General features: G+C 40.4%; 1 protein-coding gene across 1 annotated transcript in view; it reads left to right on the top strand.

The window, feature by feature from the left end:
- Positions 1 to 21,109, top strand: part of NME7 (NME/NM23 family member 7) — a 247,828-nt gene that overhangs the window by 193,162 nt on the left and 33,557 nt on the right. The window lies entirely within an intron of this gene.

Below are 21,109 nucleotides of genomic sequence, written 5' to 3'. Positions count from 1 at the left end.
TCCCTGGGTTGGGAAGATCCCCTGGAGAAGGGAAAGGCTACCCACTCCAGTATTCCGGCCTAGAGAATTCTATGGACTGTAGAGTCCATGGGGTCACAAAGAGTCGGACATGACTGAGTGACTTTGATTTTCACTTTCTTTGGGATTGGAATGAAAACTGACCTTTTCCAGTCCTGTGGCCACTGCCGAGTTTTCCAGATTTGCTGGCATATTAAGTGCAGCCCTTTCACAGCATCATCTTTTAGGGTTTGAAATAACTCAACTGGAATTCCATTACCTCCACTAGCTTTGTTCATAGTGATGCTTCCTAAGACCCACTTGACTTCACATTCCAGGATGTCTGGCTCTATGTGAGTGATCACACTATCGTGGTTATCTGGGTCATGAAGATCTTTTTTGTATAATTCTTCTGTGTATTCTTGCCACCTCTTCTTAATATCTTCTGCTTCTTATAGGTCCATACCATTTCTCTCCTTTATTGAGCCCATCTTTGCATGAAATATTCCCCTGGTATCTCTATTTTTCTTGAAAAGATTTCTAGTCTTTCCCATTCTGTTGTTTTCCTCTATTTCTTTGCATTGATCACTGAGGAAGGCTTTCTGATGTTTCCTTGCTATTCTTTGGAACTTTGCATTCAAATGGGTATATGTTTCCTCTCCTCCTTTTCTCCAAAATGATGTATCATAACCATATCACAAGCATCTACATTAGGAAATTATTATTGATACATTACTTCTATGGAATCTTCAAACTCTGAGTTTTCCACTCAATAATAAATGGATCCAGTAAATAATAAATGGAAAGTGTTCAGGTCAGAATCTTGCGTTGAATTTAGTTTTCTCTTTAGTTTCTTACATTCTAGAAGAGTTCTCAGATTTTCCTTGACTTTTATGACCTTGACACCTTTGACGATAATAAGGACAGATTGCTATTTAATTGATCCATTCATTCCTTTGCTCTTCAGAAACTCTAGATGGCTTCTACCTACAGTCCATACCAGATACTGACATTTTTATTTGATGATATGGCATATATTCTGTATGCAGTGTCATCTGTTGACTCCCTGTCCATGAAAATGCATGATGCCTTTTTGCTCTGTGACTCTTTTTGCTTTGTGTCTCCCCTGCCTTCAGTGTTACTCCTCCTCCTACCCATGTCATTGATGATACAAATACTTCTGAGCATCAGTTTGATTTTCTCCTTGCTTTCTTTATCTCTCTCAAAGCTTTATTGAAAAAGTATATTCCTCTGCCTTTCCTTTACTACTGTAGTCTGTTCCCAGGCCCATCTTTCTCTGATTATCTTCAACATTTTATTGTAAAGTGTATTATAATTGAAATTCTCAAATTTGACTAATAGGGGTATGGTAGAAAATTCAAATATGTTTGAATCTTGAATTCTGTACACCAAAATGATGTATAGAAATGATATTTACATTTTTAACAAAACTGAAACACAGCACTGGGGACACAGCAGTGAATAGGGTAAGTGTAGCTCTTGCCCTCAGGGAGCTTACCTTCTAGGAGACAATAATCATAGTAATTGTTTTATGGAATTGTTTTATAGAATGATTAAAATATGGATCTTTTCTCTGTTTTGTTTTTTTTTTTCCAAGTGTTCTATCTCTTGGTTATATCACTTCTGTAGCTATAAAATGAAAATTTAAGAAATACATTAAATATTTCATTGTATGTATGAATAGTCAATCAACACAAGTCTGAATTTGGTTGTCATTTGGTAGTTATTTCCTCATTGCTCCTTCTAGTACATTCTAGAAGAAAAAGAATCAAGCATTAACCAGAAATAGACATAGGTGGAGGGTGAATAAGATGATTGGACAGGCCTGGAGTTTTTGGCTGTGGTTAGTGTAGGCCTCTGCGCACACTAACACTCATAATTTAGCTTTAGTTTCTATCTTGAAGGAAGAGTTACGATTTTTACTAGTATATCGTCCAAGAGGAAACAACTTGTACAAAGACAAGAGCGAATAGCTTTCTCTAAGAGATCTAAAAATAGTTTAGTAAGGCAGGGGCTTTGACCTTGACGTGGAAAATGACAAGAGATAAGGGTTGAAAAATCAACAAGGGGCTTGTAACGTCCTATTAAGACATCTGAACTTTATCCAGAGGGCAACAGAAATCCAAATATATGTTTTACGCAGGGGATTAGCACAATCATTTCTGTGTCATAGGGGCCACTCTGGCTGCAGCATAGAGAGCAAATCAAAGCGGAGTTGGGGAAATCAATCAGGAGGGAGACAGACCCCCAAGGGAGAAGGCTATTAAGATAATTCAGGGACAGATTCTGCTAGCCTGAATGGCCACGACAGTGGAAATAGCCACAAGCAAGAGCTTCAAAAGATTTTTTTTGGGGGGGTGGGGGTTGGGTGCGGAGTGTAGAAGTGACAACCACAGAGACTGGCAGATATGACAGATAACCTGAGGGAATGAAACAAGATTAGCTCCAAGCGAAGATGCTGGTACAGAAACTACCGTCTTTGTGATACCAGCATTTCTGAGACCAAAGTGTTTTTTTGTAAGTTTGATGGCAGAGCCTAACCTGGTCTTATATATGACATCCTACCTGGGTTCGATCCCTGGGTTGGGAAGATCCCCTGGAGAAGGGAACAGCTACCCACTCCAGTATTCTGGCCTGGAGAATTCTATTGACTGTATAGTCCATGGGGTTGCAAAGAGTCGGACACAACTGAGCAACTTTTGTCTTCACTACTTTTTAGGGCTTCCCTGATAGCTCAGTTGGTAAAGAATCCACCTGCAATGCAGGAGACCCTGGGTGGATTCCTGGGTCAGGAAGATCTCTGGAGAAGGGATCTCACTTCACTACCCACTCCAGTATTCTTGGGCTTCCCTTGTGTCAGCTGGTAAAGAATCTGCCTGCAGTGTTGGAGACCTGGGTTCGATCCCTGGTTTGGGAAGATCCCCTGGAGAAGGGAAAGGCTACCCACTCCAGTATTCTGGCCTGGAGAATTCCATGGCCTGTATAGTCCATGGGATCACAAAGAGTCAGACATAACTGAGCAACTTTCCCTTTTCCCTTTCCCTCAATATCCATGTGGGTTGTTTCCAGGACCCCTGTGGGTGCCAAAATCTGTGGATGATCAAGCCCCTTATATAAAATGTAGTCCACACTTCATACCCCATGTGTGTGGAACCCGCAGGTATAATTTTCGTATAACCTACTTAATGTGACTGTTCACACTGCTGCAGAAATGTTACTATGTTAAATTGTCAGGGAGCTTTCTTGACTTGATGTTGTGGGAACTACAATCATCACTTCTGTGTTCCAGGCTTGAAAAAGAGGAAAAGCAAGGGGCAAAAGGTGGAAAATGCCAGCTTAGCCATCACCCTCCTCCCCACCAGCTTTAATATGCTTTTCCAGAAGCCCCACCCAACAACTTCTGCTTAAGATTTGTTTGCTGGAATTTAGTCCCACAGCCACCCCCTTCTTCAAGGGAAGCTGATCAATGTAGTTCTATTATTTGAGAGCATTACTACCTCCAGAAAAATCAAGTTTTGGCCAGAATGCATAAAGGGGAGGGGGTGAAGAGCAGTGTCTGCCATAGGAGGCCAACAGGGTAATAGGGGTATTCAGCCAGGGAACAGGTCTCCAGTAGACTTGGCCCCTGCCCTCCCCTAGTACAGTAGTTCTCAAGCTTCATCTCTGACCAGCAGCATCTCCCTCACTTGAGAACTTAGTGGGACTTAAATTCTCCAGCCCCAGTGTAGACCTGCTGACTCAGAAATTCTGGAGATCAAGCCCAGGAACCTATACTTTAACAGGCCCTCCTGGTGATTCCCCTAAAGGCTGAGACCCACTGCCCTAGTGCAATGGTTCCCAGCTCATGGCGCATCAAAATCACCTGTGGAATTTTTAAAACCACATGCACTAGGAGCTCCATCTTAGAAGGTTCTGGGTAAGTGGGTCTTGGATCCATTTCCTATAAATGCATTTTTCTTATGTTGTAGGTGATTTTGATGTAGTTAATAATTAAATGAACATTTGGAAACCACTGCCCTTCAAACTCTTTGGAAAAAGTTGGTCATGATCCTCCTTTTGAGAGAAACCTAGACCCTGTGGGTAGGTCATCAAAGGGGTTAATTTGCTTTGAAAACTCAGTGAGACTCAGAAATAGGAACAACCTCTGAAATTTGAGGTGATCTATAGCCTTATCTCTGAGCAACTTTACTTTCTTTCACTTAATCTCTGCCCTGGTGGCTCAGACGGTAAAGCGTCTGCCCGCAGTGCGGGAGATCCGGGTTCGATCCCTGGGTTGGGAAGATCCTCTGGAGAAGGAAATGGCAACCCACTCCCGTACTCTTGCCTGGAAAATTCCATGGACTGAGGAGCCTGGTAGGCTATAGTCCATGGGGTCGCAAAGAGTCGGACACGACTGAGCAACTTCACTTTCTTTTCTTTCTATAGCCTTATCTATTTCCCAGGTGACTCAGTGGCAAGGAATCTGCCTGCCAAAGCAGGACATGCAGGTTTGATCCCTGGGTCAGGAAGATCCCCTGGAGAAGGTGATATCAACCCACTCCAGTATTCTTGCCTGGGAAATCCCATGGACAGAGGAGCCTGGTGGGTTACAGTCCAGGGGGTCACAGAGTCGGACACGACTCAGTGACTAAACAGTAACAACATAGCCTCTGTCAATGGATGCAGCTGCAGCCAAGGGTTGTTGTACTTCCACAGAAATCCCAGTCTCTGGGGGAATCTTTGGGTTCTCAGGAAGTGAGGCAGCCATGACCTGATTGAGGACCTGGATTTGGGGGGAAGGCTCAATGTCGAGGCTGCCATAATGCCCTCCCAGGGAGTAACTAGAAGCCTGCATGTGTGTGTATGTGTAAGCACTGATTCATGCTAAGGCTAACAAGGACAGAGGCCTCAGATCGCTCACAGCTGAAAACAGTTCTCCTCAGACCCTTCTCATCTGCACTCACAAATTAGCCTGGGCATGAGGCTCAAGGTGTGCCAGGAACCAAGTCACATCTTGTCCTTCTACCCTGTAGTTGTGTAGGTGCCTGGAGGGCCCTGATCTCTCATAGGCTTTTGTCTCTAGATCCTGCCTAGCATAGCATACTGCACACTTGCAGCCAACGTCTATTGAGTCAACACAGCCAGGATGTGGGGGAATGTATCATGAATGGGGTCAGTGCACCTCCATCCCTCTTTCTGTCTTCACATGGTTGAAAAGGCACAGCCTGATGAGGGTGAGCCCCACTGTCAAGGCCACATCCCACTATTCCCTCCACTTACCAATTGTCAGAAAAGTCTACTGCTGCCAGCATCCTTTATTGCTGACTATGTATATAGGTCAAACCGGAAATATGTGTGTGTGGAGAGCTGATAGTTTGCATCGAGTTTTCTTCCTTCTCAAACATAATACTTAATAAGTTTCTACATTAAGATCTTAAAAAATTCTGAAACCATAAGAAGCATTAGGCTATCAAATTGTAATTTTTTATGGTCTAGTTATTATTTCATCAGAATTGGTTATTTTCTCTGATAAAAGAATCTATAAGGAACAAGTTCAGGTTCCCTCTGTATCCTGCCGCATGTAGAGCTCATGTTCCTTGCTGGGTGACTTTGATTACTTTCACCTCAGTTTCACACTCTCTCAGGGATCAGCGATCTCTAGTATTTCCCTCATTTAGCTTAGGTGGGACTTTAATTTTCTATTCAAGACAGTAGTGGAATGCTGGCATAATTTATCATAAACGGTCACAATACCTGTTTACATCATGTAAATCTCTATAGACATTAATACTATAATAACTATGCAGTTGTTCTAATGACTGAAATGACATTACATAAAGGGAGTTCACAGGTCCCTAGGTCCTTCAGTCACTCAATTACAGCTTCAGCTCCAACTTTCTTAGATCAACTGTTTTCTCACCCTGAGAAGTAACAAGCCTGATCACTTACCGTCTATATTTAGTATCATTTATCCTACCTTGGGGCTTCTCTGGTGGCTCAGATGGTAAAGAATCTGTGTGCAATGCAGTGCAAGAAAACTCAGTTCAATCCCTGGGTCGTGAAGATCCCCTGGGAAAGGGAATGGCTACCCACTACAGTATTCTTGCCTGGGAAATCCTGTGGACAGAGGAGCCTGGCGGGCCATACTCTATGGGATTGCAAGAGTTGGACACAACTGAGCAACTAACCGCCCCGCCAACATCCCATTTTGAATAGGCACTTATAAAAACATCCACTGTAGACTCTAGGAAATAAATCTCAATTCTTTTTGTAAAGATTGATTAGCCAATAACCATGGCAAATCCATACAAAATAGCTGAAGAATTATTGGACTAAAAAAATGACCTTAGAGGGGCATTTAAAAACCTCCAGATATTTTGTCTCAGCACTTTCTCATCTTCCCTACCTAGTTGGAAAGTTCAGTCAACTCTGATAAAGTCTGCAACCTTTATCAGCAGCAGAATCCACTGGAGGCCTTTTTAAACACAGAGATGACTGGTCTCCTCTCCAGAGCTTCTGATTCAGTAGGTTTGCACTTCTAAAGAGTTTCCAGTTAACCCTGATGCCATCATGCCATCTCATGCCCACACTTTGAGAACCACTGCCCTAGGCCAAATGACTGCATGCTCTTACTCTAAGTCAAGTTGTTGTCTTGGTTAATTCTTCTCAGACATGGGATTTTATAGACGTAGGGACATTTGCAAAAGTAAACCAAGCAATGAATAGCAACAAAGCCTGAATTGAGGATAGGTCTAACAATCAACTTTAAATATTCACCAAATGAAGATTTTTTTTAAAAAATTGTTTTTCATCATCACCATCATTTTGTTTTGAAAGGATATTTAATTGCCAACAACATTAAGTCACAGAATAATGGCCTGTCTCTTCAATTGGATAAATTTAGCTTTCCTCAAAGGGCTTCCCCGGTGGTGCCAGTGGTAAAGAACAAACCTGCCAATGCAGGAGATGTAAGAGATGTGTGTTCGATCCCTGGGCCGAGAAGATTCCCTGGAGGAGTGCACAGCAACCCGCTCCAGTGTTCTTGCCTGGAGAATCCAGTAGACAGAGGAGCCTCACAGGCTATAGTCCATGGGGTCACAAAGAGTCAAACATGGCTGAAGTGACTTATCACAGCACAGCACAGCTTTTCTCAGAACTCCCTTTATTGTTATGACATACCAAGGGCACAGTGGTGGAAGCAATCTGCTACAGGTACAGGCAAAATGTGGTTGCATTTTCTGTAGATACAAAAACAAAGAACAAAAAGCCTTTCTAATTGGATGGAAAGGTTTAGTCTTTTTTTATTTTTAAATTTTTATTGGAGTATAGTTGATTTACAATGTTATGTTAGATTCAGGTGTACAGCAAAGTGTATCAGTTATACATATATCCATTCTTTTTTAGATTCTTTTCCCTTATAGGCCAATACAGAGTATTGAGTACAGTTTTCTGTGCTATACAGTAGGTTCTATTAGTTATGTAATTTATACAGTAGTATATATATGTCAATCCCAATCTCCCAGTTTATCCCTCCCCACCCTTACCTCTTGGTGACCGTAAATTTGTTTTCTATATGTGTATATCTATTTCTGTTTTGTGGATAAGTTCATCTGTACCCTTTTTATTGTTTGTTTTAAAGATTTCACATAAAAGTGATATCATACAATGTTTGACTTTCTCTGTCTCACTTCTCTCCACTCACAATACTTAGGCTCAAGTGTGATGATATAGATGTGGACGTAAAAATAACTCTCATTTCCATATTTCGGGGAGGGTAGCTTGCTGATACGACACAAAGTGGCTACTTAGTCTCTAGAAAGCTGGAAGCAATCGAAGGTTTTTAAATAGGGCAATGACCTGGCAAAGTAGGTCAAAACTTTAACCAGGCAGCAGAGTTTACATGAATAGATAATAGATAAAATCACTGCAGATGGTGACTGCAGCCATGAAATTAAAAGACGCTTACTCCTTGGAAGAAAAGTTATGGCTAACCTAGATAGCATATTGAACAGCAGAGACATTATTTTGCCAACAAACGTCCATCTAGTCAAGGCTATGGTTTTTCCTGTGGTCATGTATGGATGTGAGAGTTGGACTGTGAAGAAGGCTGAGCACCGAAGAATTGATGCTTTTGAACTGTGGTGTTGGAGAAGACTCTTGAGAGTCCCTTGGACTGCAAGGAGATCCAACCAGTCCATTCTGAAGGAGATCAGCCCTGGGATTTCTTTGGAAGGAAGGATGCTAAAGCTGAAACTCCAATACTTTGGGCACCTCATGTGAAGAGCTGACTCATTGGAAAAGACTCTGATGCTGGGAGGGATTGAGGGCAGGAGGAGAAGGGGACAACAGAGGATGAGATGGCTGGATGGCATCACTGACTCGATGGACGTGAGTCTGAGTGAACTGCGGGAGTTGGTGATGGACAGGGAGGCCTGGCATGCTGTGATTCATGGGGTCGCAAAGAGTCAGACATGACTGAGCGACTGAACTGAACTGAACTGAATAGGAGTAATGGAAACGCATACTTTAAGCATCTAGTAAGAAGTCTTAAGGACTTAGCAGTCTAAAATATTTGTTTGTTTAACTGAAGTATAGTTGATTTACAATGTTGTGTTAGTTTCAGATGTATAGCACAGTAATTGTTAAACACACACACACACACATCAGTTCAGTTCAATCACTCAGTTGTGTCCAACTCTTTGTGACCCCATGGACTGTAGCAGGCTAGGCTTCCCTGTCCATCACCAACTTCTGGAGATTGCTCAAACTCATGTCCATTGAGTCAGTGACGCCATCCAACCATCTCATCCTCTGTCGTCCCCTTCTCTTCCTGCCTTCAATCTTTCCCAGCATCAGGGTCTTTTCTAATGATCTATTCTTTAAATTCCGCTGCTCTGCCACTTACTAGCTGTTTAATCAAGTTGCTTAAAATCTTGTGCGTCAGTCTCCTCACCTTTAAGATGAACATAATGACACATCTCCAAGGGTAGTTATAAGAAATAAATTAGTTAATATACATAAATCAATAAGATAGGAAATATTCAATAAAGATAACAATAGTTGTTATTATGTGTATCATTATTATAATAATCTTTACCATTACATTTGACTATTGGAAAATAAATATATCAGAGTCAATGGGAAAGCTATAAATTTTATGTTGTGCCCATTAAGTGTCAGGCCTCTTAGGCTCTTTCACAAATAATATCCCCAGTTAAATTAAAGCTCTAAGTATAGTTTCACTATCAGAAACCACTTAATTCTATTTTCACCAAATACAAAACATATACAGACCTGGTTTTAAATATGTTTTAAATATTAATAAGAGAAGCCTTTATTTTTTAGTGTAGCCCTTTATGACTGAGTTCAATTCAGTTCAGTTCAGTCGCTCAGTCGTGTCCAACTCTTTGCGACCCCATGAATCGCAGCATGCCAGGCCTCCCTGTCCATCACCAACTCCCGCAGTTCACTCAGACTCACGTCCATCGAGTCAGTGATGCCATCCAGCCATCTCATCCTCTGTTGTCCCCTTCTCTTCCTGCCCCCAATCCCTCCCAGCATCAAGAGTCTTTTCCAATGAGTCAGCTCTTCACATGAGGTGCCCAAAGTATTGGAGTTTCAGCTTTAGCATCCTTCCTTCCAAAGAACACCCAGGACTGATCTCATTTAGAATGGACTGGTTGGATCTCCTTGTAGTCCAAGGGACTCTCAAGAGTCTTCTCCAACACCACAGTTCAAAAGCATCGATTCTTTGGCGCTCAGCTTTCTTCACAGTCCAACTCTCACATCCATACATGACCACTGGAAAAACCATAGCCTTGACTAGACGGACCTTTGTTGGCAAAGTAATGTCTCTGCTTTTGAATATGCTATCTAGGTTGGTCATAACTTTTCTTCCAAGGAGTAAGCGTCTTTTAATTTCATGGCTACAGTCACCATCTGCAGTGATTTTGGAGCCCCCAAAAATAAAGTCTGAGTATCAGATTATATTCCTTTGCAGGCAATCCAAGTCAGTGCCTAAGTGCTAGCTAACCTCAGTGCCATAGCAACTAAACCTGGTCCTCTTGGTTTTTTGTTTTCCAGCTTCTTGTCTAATTGTATAAACTCTGTTTTCTATCACTAGCAGTAAGATGAAACTCATGGATGATTCTTTTTTCAGCTCAGGTTTCAGAGGCCAAAGCTAGATGAGCTAATAGTGAGGGAGTAAAAATACACATTTTATCTAGACAAGCAAAACTTTAGCCTGCCAATTCTTTATTAAAAACAAGTAAAACAAAAAGTTCCTTCCGTTCCCACTGAGTGGTGCTTGTCTCTAGTTTGTAGCGCTTCACCACGATGATCTTCACTTATGTTGGCAAAGTAGGTATGGTCAATTCTTGGTCATTTACCAGATGGAGAAGTGAAGAGGTTGGCAAGGGCACTTGTAATGCAGAGAGAGACCAGCAACCATTTGCCCACTAAGTGCAACCCAACCTGTTCACCAAATGACATTTTTCTTTTTAGGTGATAAGTATCCAAGTGGAATGAATTGTTCTCTTGCTCTTAAGTTTGTTTTTCTTAGCCATTTTCTTATAAAGTACAAAAAATACTTGTGGGCTTAAAATAAATAGTTTATGATCAAATGAAGGTGATTAAGAATTATAAAGGGACCCAAAGTCACAAACTAGAAGTTAAAAGATGGACTCATCCCAGAATTATATACTCTAGATTTGATGAGGTTATATTATCATCAAGTATAATCCTCTAGTGATAGAAATGTAGAATTAAAATGTGGAACTAAACTAATATTTAGCCTCTCTGAGTTAAATATTACTAAAAACTAATAAACAGATATGCTCACTGGTGCTCTTATTTCAGTAAAGCTGAAGTAAAAAACAAAACAACAACAACAAAAATCTTCCAGAATAGCATCAGAACTGCATTGGGATGGTGTCTGCTATGTGTATAGTCATCCTGTAAAGAAAAAAGGTACCAAACCCAGAACTCATGGGGGTTCATGACTCTGATCCTGATCTCAAGGGAGGCAGACAAAGCACACTTTTTTAACTGGGGATGCTTATGTCTCTTCACTGCTATTGCTACTGCTAAGTCACTTTAGTCATGTCTGACTCTGTGCGACCCCATGGACGGCAGCCCACCAGGCTCCGCCGTCCCTGGGATTCTCCAGGCAAGAACACTGGAGTGGGGTGCCATTTCCTTCTCCAATGCATGAAAGTGAAAAGTGAAAGTGAAGTCGCTCAGTCGTGTCCGACTCTCTTCACTAGCACACCTGATATTGCATTCACATTAGTACCTCCAAAGGCTACCTGCTTGCCTCATTTCCCTGACTCTGAAAGAATGAGGAGGAAGGTGTAACCATCCATTCATTGCCCTTTGCTCTCTGCAGTTTGACCCTGACCTCTTGTCTTTGGTCTACACGATCCTTCATTTTTTTAGCCAATGACTAAGCATGGTCTGAGTTAATAAGTAACTCTCAGTTGACTAATTGAAGGTCCTTAGAGAGTGCCTAGAAAGGAGCCTAAAACATTGTTGACCTAATCAAATTGATCTTCTTTTTCATTCATAAAATATTACTACTACTCCCAGTTTAGTGTCAGAGTAAAAGTTGCTAAACCCACTACTGTTCTTTACCCATTATATAGTTATGGACATTTTTATTTTAATAAGAGAGGAAACAGAAATAATCTAACTGAAGGAAAATTTTAGGCCTAAATGTTTTCCAGAACAAGTACATTGAGATTTTGCATGTGACAGAAAGCTTCTAAAGAAACTTGACAAGACTTTAATCTTCAATCAAATACCTTCCCTATCACATAGACACTAATTTCGTGTAAGTTTTCCTGTGATAATTCTGCAATTTTCTGTGAAAGTGATAATGGGAGTTATTTTCTCTTCTTTAACCTGAACATTCCTTTACCCACAAAGGTAGCAACTAGACAGTGTCTTGAAAGTATCTTGTCCACAGCAAAGTCACACAGTCTTTTCTTAATGCATGTATAGATGAAATCCAAACCACTATAGTTACTTTAAAAAAATAAATCTTACCTTGGACAAATCTTTATGTCATATATTATAGTTAAGAACTCAGTACAGTCATGTATGTGACTCATTTTAAAAGATAGCTGTGTTATGAAATTTATTTGGATCAACTCCTTTGTGTCATTTGCTGATTACTTTTGCATTTGTATGTATTTGGGTGGCAGCAGTATTAACTAGCTTTAGGGAGTACTTACCACGTGCCAAGCGTTGTTCTAAGTGTGTTACATGCTTTAACTTATGTATCTCTCAATGAAGTTACTATTATTCCCTCATTTGCGGATGAGTAACTGAAGCACAGGAGGGTTAAGCAACTTTCCCAAAGTTGTACAGCTAGAACACAGCAGAATGGAAGTTGAATCCAGGCAGTCTGGGTACAGAATTTACACTTTCTGCCTTCACCGCCATTGTATTATAATCTTAAATGTAGCAAGTATTACTTCTATAGAGTTCTCAATAGGATAGTGGGTAAGAGCAGAAAATTAAGCTGGGAAGAAAATATTTGGCCTCCGTCAATAATTAGGATGATTGGACATTTACTTATGTTTTATCTTTATAATTTTATTCATAAAGTTGTCCCCCTCAGTTTTAGATGAAAAGTATAAAATTACTTATTCCTCAAATAAATAGCACAACCAGTAAGCTACTTACATTGTCAGCAGGGCTTTGGCAGAAGTCTTGGTAAATTCACATGTGATTGTTGCTGCGCATGTTTGTTTTTGCTTAATTTCTACAGAATGCCTGTGTAGGTGCCCTCCCAGCATTGCATCGTCCAAATTTCTATCTCATAACATGGATATACATTAGGAAGTCTGCCTTAGAAAATATGGCCAATTGTTTGAAAAACCACCAATTTATTATTTGAGACAAATGTGCAGCATTGGGTTTTTTTTGTTTTTTTTTTTCCTCTCAATAATACTAAGTACTGTCTCCTCTCTCTGCTTTCTTCTTCCCTCTTCTCCCTGTCTCAGCCATACTCTCCCATTTTACCCCACTTTAGTTCATATCGCTCATATTTTGCACTGTGTGTCCACAACTGTGCTGGATGCGTTTTGTTTCTAAGGGCTTTAAATGTTTTCTTCCTACATAATTCAGTCTCTTATTTTTTTTTTTTAATTCAGCAAACATGACGGCTTCCATCTTTTTTGTAAGCACCCTCTTGTTTGGTGGTTTTCAGTCTTTTTTTTTTTTTGGCATTACAAAATGCTCCTGGAATTTTGTACACAAAACTTAATCTATTCCATTGGTGATATAGCTCTCATTCTCGCAATTTGAATGGAGTGTGTGGCAGGGTGGGAGGTGGGGGTGGCTGGAATGAGGCTGAGAGAGGAAATCAGCAGATCAATTCTCAGCAGGGATGCAGGGCTTAAAAGATAGTCCTTCCGTGGAATCTTCTGATAATGCACCTGTCCCTTGCCTCCACCCCTCATTGTGCTGCAATAACTGACTAATGACAGCCAATAAATGAACCTGGCATAAGAGAGGAGTTCCAGAGTCAGTGAAATGAAGATGTGTGAATTGGCCATCTCATTGGATCCTTCCCCATCACAGTCTACGTTATGCTTATGGTCTATTGTGTCATGAATGGTCATCCTCCCAGTGATAACTACTGGTCCCTTTTGGTATCAACTGTGGAATTTCATAATCTGCTGGGTAAATGAGTAACCCAGGTTTAAAACAGCAAAAATAATTTGTTTGGAATATCAGTGTACATAACTCTCTGTGCAAAGTTCTCCTTTTTACTGTTGCACATTAACTTTTTTGTTACTGTACAATTACCACCCAAGAACAGAAATCTGCTGCTTACTATTCATGGGACAGTAAGAACTGTAAAACATTATACAGCAGTAGCCTGGTATTGAACCTTTTGATGAAGGCATCATAATGATACATTTTCTGAATATTACCTTCAAACTATCTTAATAAAGAATCTGTTGTTCTCCTGGTTATTTCTGTGATAGACACCCATACTGATGCTGATAGCTTAGACTAATTTTTCTGTGATCAAATAATTTTGTTATGTGTCTTTTGTGTTAACAGCCTTTGTTGATGATTATACATTATAGAAGGAGAAGGACATGGCAACCCACTCCAGTATTCTTGCCTGGAGAATCCCCATGGAGAAAGGAGCCCAATGGGCTACAGTCCATGGGGTTGCAAAGAGTCAGACATGACTGAGCGACTATGCACAGCACATACACTGTAGATGTTCTGTTTATTTGTTAGTATTCCAATTTGTCCTCTCAATGGAGGAATATTATTTATGGGTACTCTTGACTCGTCTTCCATTGTTAATTTTGATTCTTCAACAGTTCAAATGAACATACAAGTATTGAAGACCTATTTGTATTGTTCACTGTTCCAAACACGGGTGCAGAGGGTTGAGCGGCTTCAGACACGGTCCCTACACTCAAAAAATTTAATGTCCTTCAGGAAAGACTGTAATTTAATATCAGGAAGTAAATGCTAGGATGCTGATTTTTACCAGGTGTCATGAAAGCCCCTGTGAGAAGCCTATTTCCCAGCAGATGAGTCAGGGGAGGCCCCTGGAAGATAAAAGCTTTGATCCAAGTATTGGAGGATATGTTAGAAAGAAAAAATGAGGATGGCATCCTAGGAAGGGAAATGATGTGTATGCTGGGAAACCATACTAATTGTGATATATTAGAATTTTAAATAGTATTAGAAAATGGCAGGTGAGCTTGGAAAGGTATCTAAGGATCAAATCAAATAATTATTTTATGCCGTATTTAGGTGTTGAAATTTATTCATAGGGATAGTCTATGGACTGACTGCCTAGGATTGTTTGTGAATTATTTTCACATTATTTGTAAAAAATGTGAATTATTCATTTTCTTGAAAAAAGTATCCAAAGCTTTTATTAGATATCAGTGTATTCCATAATCCAAAAATTAAGAATATTTGTACTGAAAGCATGCAAATATTCATGTGTATGCCACCAGGACATGCAAGGACATACTGTTCATTAATTAGAATAAGTATCACCATATCTGTATTTTACATCATAAGAAATTTGATGAACAAAACCTTACCAGTTCAAAGCTTAGAGTTGCCAGGAAGACTCCTACTTATAGCCTGAGCAAAACCATACATTCATTCATTAAATAAATATCTAATTGAAACATATTCTTGAATCATTTGTCCTGGCATCATGAAAACTTTTTCATCCTTCTCCAATGAGAGTGTCAGGTCTTGGTAACAATTATTTGTTAAGTGGCCCTATGATGCTGTGGTTGGCTCTGAGGAGACAGTGGGACCAAAACACACACTGTCCCTTTTCAGAGCTCAGAGGCTAATGAGGACAGCAAGCATTAATCAGATAATCACGAAAGAGATGAACAGGCTCATAAAGTTATCAGTGCTGTGCAGTGAAAGAAAAGATGAGAAATAGTAGGGGAACCTGATGTAGAAGGGGGTTAGGGAAAGTTTTCTGGAGGAAATGATATTTGAACTGAGAACTGTGGAAATGAGTTAAGTGTCAGCTGGGGAAGAAAGTAAGAGACTCCAGACTCTAAGTCTCTGATGCAGGAAAGTGCTTGGGCTGTTTTAGGAGACGAAAAAAGGAATATAAAGTACAGTGGGGAGAATAGCATGAGATGACCCTGGAGAAACAGAGGTTGGAACATGCAGGGCCCAGTGGGCTCTCTTATTGTGATAAAGAACATGGGTCTTTATCTGAAGAACAATGAAAGGGTAAGTGGGCACTGACATGATCAAATCTGTATGTTTTAAGAAAGTTCCTGGCTGCTGTGTAGAAAATAAACTGAAGGGGAACAAATTGGGGAAAACTTATTAAATAATATACAAGTATCATAATTGATAATACATTGATACCATATACTTTACTGTAACTTATTGGGTTGTTGTAAATTTGCTTTAGTTTCTCCATGTGGAAACTGATGAGGACGAACCGGTGGTTCTCTAAGTTCAGACTTCCCCACAGATGAGTTGAGAAATTGATCCTCAGAGGCCTCAGAGCAGTTCCTTCGATTCTGAATGGCTTCCTGCTGTGACTTCAGTGTGTCACACAAGAATTAGCCTTTTATATATGTGCTGTAAGGTGACAAAGATCGAAAGTCCCGCTGTAAACCCTTTCTGTGCACTGACATTTCACAGATTTTGAGGAAGTCAAATTCCAGTCTAACCCCCTTGTTTTTACCAATGAGAAGTGTGTAGCCTGAAGAAGGAAGTGACTATATACACTGAGATTCCATAGTAGTTTAGTCGCTAACTCATGTCTGACTCTTGCAACCCCACAGACTGTAGTCTGCCAGGCTCCTCTGTCCGTGGGATTCTCCAGGCAAGAATACTGGAGTGGGTTGCCATTTCCTTCCTCAGAGAATCTTCCCAACCCAGGACTCCAACCCAGGTCTCCTGCATTACAGGCAGATTCTTTACTGACTGAGCTACAAGGGAAGGTTGAGATTCCATAGCTCAGTGCACATAGAACATTAGTCTCCTAACCAGTAATGCTAGGTTTTTCTAATATACATACTGTCTTTATATTCTTTGTGATTAGGTCATTGGTTATTATAATGATCAAGATTGCAGGTGCTTTTTTTTCTTTCCTTAGTTATGAACAGAAATGCATTTCATGTTTTTTCAATGACTGGTAAAAATTTATTTCTCTAAGATCTCAAACATCATTTTACTAAAACTTGAAGCTTGCTTTGACTTCCCAGGAGAGCAGACTTCTTACTTTATTCTGACTAGGCCGAAAATATTGCAAGACCAGCATTTCTAAGTCAGTCCAAAGTCTGTAAGCATACAGAAGTGATGAGTAGAAAGAGAAATTAGCTGAGCTTTCAGGAAGCTTTTTACTTGATTTGAACTTGCGTTCAAAGGTAAATCAAACGTTTAAAGTTGAACATGAATCTGAGACAGGCTGAGGAGTATAGTGCTTCTGAGCACAGCCTCTGGAGTTGGGTGATCTGAATTCAAATCCCCAACTTCTTCACCTACCAACTTTGTGACTTAGGAAAAAATTACTTTTCTCAGGCTCATTTTCCCCATTTGTTGAATAGAAATAGTGACATTTCAGAGTAAGCATTGAATGAGACCATATACAAAAAAAACGGACTGTGTCATCAGAGTTCAGTACAGAAAACAAACAAATCATGGTGTTTCAAGAAGAAAGGGTTTAATATAGAGGAAATCAAGGGAAGGAAGAGGATGCCACAGGTCACTGACTTCACACTACTGCAGTTGTGCCCCTTCACGTATCACAGCATTGTCGTGGCGAAGGAACTTGTATAACCCAATGAAACTATGATCCATGCTGTGCAGGGCCACCCAAGATAGATGGGTGATAGTGAAGAGTTCTGACAAAACGTGGTCCATTGGAGGAGGGAATGGCAAACCACTCCAGTATTTGTGCATGGAAAACTCCATGAAGAGTGTGAAAAGGCAAAAAAGATATGACATTAGAAGACGAGTCTCCCTTGGAAGGTGTCCAGTAAGCTACTGGGGAAGAGCAGAGGGCAATTACTAGAAGGGGGCAGCACAGGATGCGGTGGTTAGGTGGCATTACGAACTCAATGGACATGAATTTGAGTAGATGCTAGGAGATAGTGGAGGATAGAGGAACCTGGCGGCTACAGCCTACGGGGTCACAGAGGCAGATATAATTGAGCAACTGAATAACACTAACTGTGAAACGGAGTCAGGTAGCTGCTCCTGATGCCACCTCAACCACAACTGCTGACGTAACTGCCATCTCACAGCTGTGAACCTGATGACACCAGGCTGCAAGTTTGAGTCCAGCCACTGCAGACACTCCCTGAACATGCTTGCCAGCATCAGAGCAATAAGAAGACAGTCTTTGTTTGCCTCTCTCTTCCAAATTTCCCATGAATCCCCCAGATTTGTGGAGCCTAGTTTATAACAAGAATCTAAGATGTAAGGGAGTTTGGGAAATGTAGTTTGTAGCTTTCTAGTTACCAAGCTTCCCTGGTAGCTGAGCTGTAAAGAATCCACCTGCAAATGCAGGAGACGCAGGTTCAATCCCTGGGTCAGGAAAATCCCCTGGAGAAGGAAATGGCAACACACTCCAGTATTCTTGCCAGGGAAATTCCATGAACAGAGGAGCCTGGTGGGCTACAGTCCATGGGGTTGCAGAGTCGGATGCGACTTAGTGTTGTTCAGTCGCTCAGTCATGTCTGACTCTTTGTGACCCCATGGACTGCAACACACCAGGCTTTCCTGTCCTTCATATCCCGAAGCTTGCTCAGACTCCTGTCCATTGAGTCAGTGATGCCATCCAATCATCTCATCCTTTGTTGTCCCCTTCTCCTCCTGCCTTCAATCTTTCCCAGCATCAGGGTCTTTTCCAGTGAGTTGGTTCTTCGCATCAGGTGGCCAAAGTATTGGAGCTTCAGCTTCAGCATCAGTCCTTCCAGTGAATATTCAGGATTTATGTCCTTTAGCATTTAGTGATTAAACACCAAGACAATAACAGCAGTTACCAAATAGAAGGAGGATAAAATAGAAATTGAGACCCAATCTAGGTATCTGCCACAACAGAGCCCAGAGTATGGCATACAAGCAGATGCCACATAAATAATAGTTATTGTTGGTTTTGGTGCTGTTGGTGTATTAGTAGCAGGAGTATAGGTATCACTTAGTTATAATACATAATTTACTTGTAAATTTCTATTAACTTTAAGAGGTTGATTTGCTTCTATTCTTAGGGGATGTACCAGGGATGCAATTAAATGTAAATCTTCATCTATGTTGTGAACCCATTATTTATAGGATCGATTTTTCTCCCTGGCAAGATAGCAGTAGATAATAAAGCAAATTTCTTTGAGTTTTCTGATTCAGTTAACATAATTACTGAATTTAAACAACAGGACTCAATTCAGTTAACTCTTCTGTGACACGATAAGCTTTGCAGCATTTATGTATAAACAGCTGATTGATTTTATTGGGTGCCTAGACAGAAACTAAATCTTCTTTTCCTATAACAAACTGTCAGTGGTACAACCATTTTGAAATTATTTTCTAAGCTAATGAAGGAGTGTAATTATAGCAGTAGTGCATTGCTCTCACCACCATTATTTTCATTTTTCTCCTCTCTTTTATTTATTTTCCCCATTCATTTCCTTCTATTCTGATAAGCTTTTGGCACCCAGAAACCCTAATAACAAAACATCTGTATTGTTCTTTCCATCACTATTTTAGGATGAGAACAAACCCACAAAATGGTAGGTCAGTTACAGAGTTCCCTGGTTTTTCTGATGCAGGGACACCTGTTTTTCAAACGCCCCCTTTCACCTAGAGAGTCTTAGATTGTACTGTTTTTTACTTAAGGAAGATTTAATCAGAAGTGACAGACAGGAATAGCACTTACAGTACTTTTGCAATTAACTGAACTACCAAGAAGAGTAGCTAGTTTAAACATCTGACTTGTCTTTTGAAAGACAAGCAAAGGGTTATATTTAAAATGATAACCAAGAAGGACCTGCTGTATAGCACATGGGACTCTGCTTAATGTTCTGTGGCAGCCTGGATGGAGGGGGCAGTTTGAGGGAGAATGAATACATGTATATGTATGGCTGAGTCCCTTTGCTGTTCACCTAAAACTATCACAACATTGTTAATCAGCTATACTCCAGTATAAAATGAAAAGTTAAAAGGGAAAGTCTGTATTTCTCCTGTATTTAGTCTGTAGCATAAATTTCTCTTTAACTATTTTTATTTCATTCTCTATTTTATGTTTTCCAGTCAATCACACTTAGATAAGAAGGATGCTTATCTTCAGAATCAGTATAAGAGTCTGAAATTTAAATGTTCAGGGCTGGGAAGATTCCACAGGCCTTGGGCAACTAAAACCCCTGTGCCACAACTACAGAGCCTGTGCTGTAGAGCCTGAGAGCAGTGACTACTCAAGCCGGCATGCCCTAAAATGATGTTTATTCCTTCATTTATTTATTTAAGAAATATTTCTTAGATACCTGCTTAACTACATTTAAAATTCAGAAAGCTTTCTACATTGTATTATTTCTTTGCATTATATTTTATTTAGGACTTTACATGTAATTCCTTTGCTAAAAGATATATTATTTTGTTGTTGTTGTTGTTCGGTCACTATGTCCAGCTCTTTGCAACCCCATGGACTGCAGTACACTAGGCTTCCCTGTCCTTCACTATCTCCTTGAGTTTGCTCAAACTCATGTCCATTGAGTCATTGACAACATCCAACCATCTCATCCTCTGTCGCCCCCTTCTAAAATCCAGAGGATTTCTCTGGTGGCTCAGATGGGATAGCATCTGCCTACAATGCGGGAGACCCGGGTTTGATTCCTGGGTCAGGAAAATCCTCTGGAGAAGGAAATGGCAATGCACTCCAGTACTCTTGCCTGGAAAATCTCATGGACGGAGGAGCCTGGAAGGCTACAGTCCATGGAGTTGCGAAGAGTCAGACATGACTGAGTGACTTCAGTTCACTTCTAAAATCCAGAAAACTTTCTACATTGTACTATTTCATTGCATCATATTTTATTTAAGAACTTTAAATGTAATTCCTTCACTAAAAGATATATGTATTTACCTTTAGACATATCCCTAGGGAATGAATGTCAGGTGTGCTTCCTGACCTTATGGAGCTAACATTCCAAGAAGATGAAACAATTACACCTAACGTGACAACTGACAAAACAAAATTGCATATAATTTAATAGATCAGTGCTGCTATATATGGAGTTAATGATCTAGCATTATGAACATTATGGTTTTGGTTTTTGTTGTTTTGTTGTTTAATAGACTAGTTTTAGAGCAGTTTTAGGTTCACAGCACAATGAGGTGGGAGGAGGTACAGGGATTTCTGAAATACCCCCTCCCCTGATGCAGGGACTGCCTCCCCACTATCAGCATCCCTGGCCCAGAGTGGTACATTTATTAAAATTGGTGACCCCACAACAATTGACACATCCTTATCACCCCAAATCTGCAGTTCAAATTAGAGTTCGCCTTTGTCGCTGTACATTCTATGGTTTGAACACATGCATAGTGACACGCAGCCACCATTACAGTATCATACAGGGTAGTTTGACCA

This window comes from Bos indicus x Bos taurus, chromosome 16 (assembly GCF_003369695.1).
Source record: "Bos indicus x Bos taurus breed Angus x Brahman F1 hybrid chromosome 16, Bos_hybrid_MaternalHap_v2.0, whole genome shotgun sequence".
In the NCBI taxonomy this organism is placed as follows: domain Eukaryota; kingdom Metazoa; phylum Chordata; class Mammalia; order Artiodactyla; family Bovidae; genus Bos; species Bos indicus x Bos taurus.
This window is presented reverse-complemented; position numbering and strand designations above follow the sequence as displayed.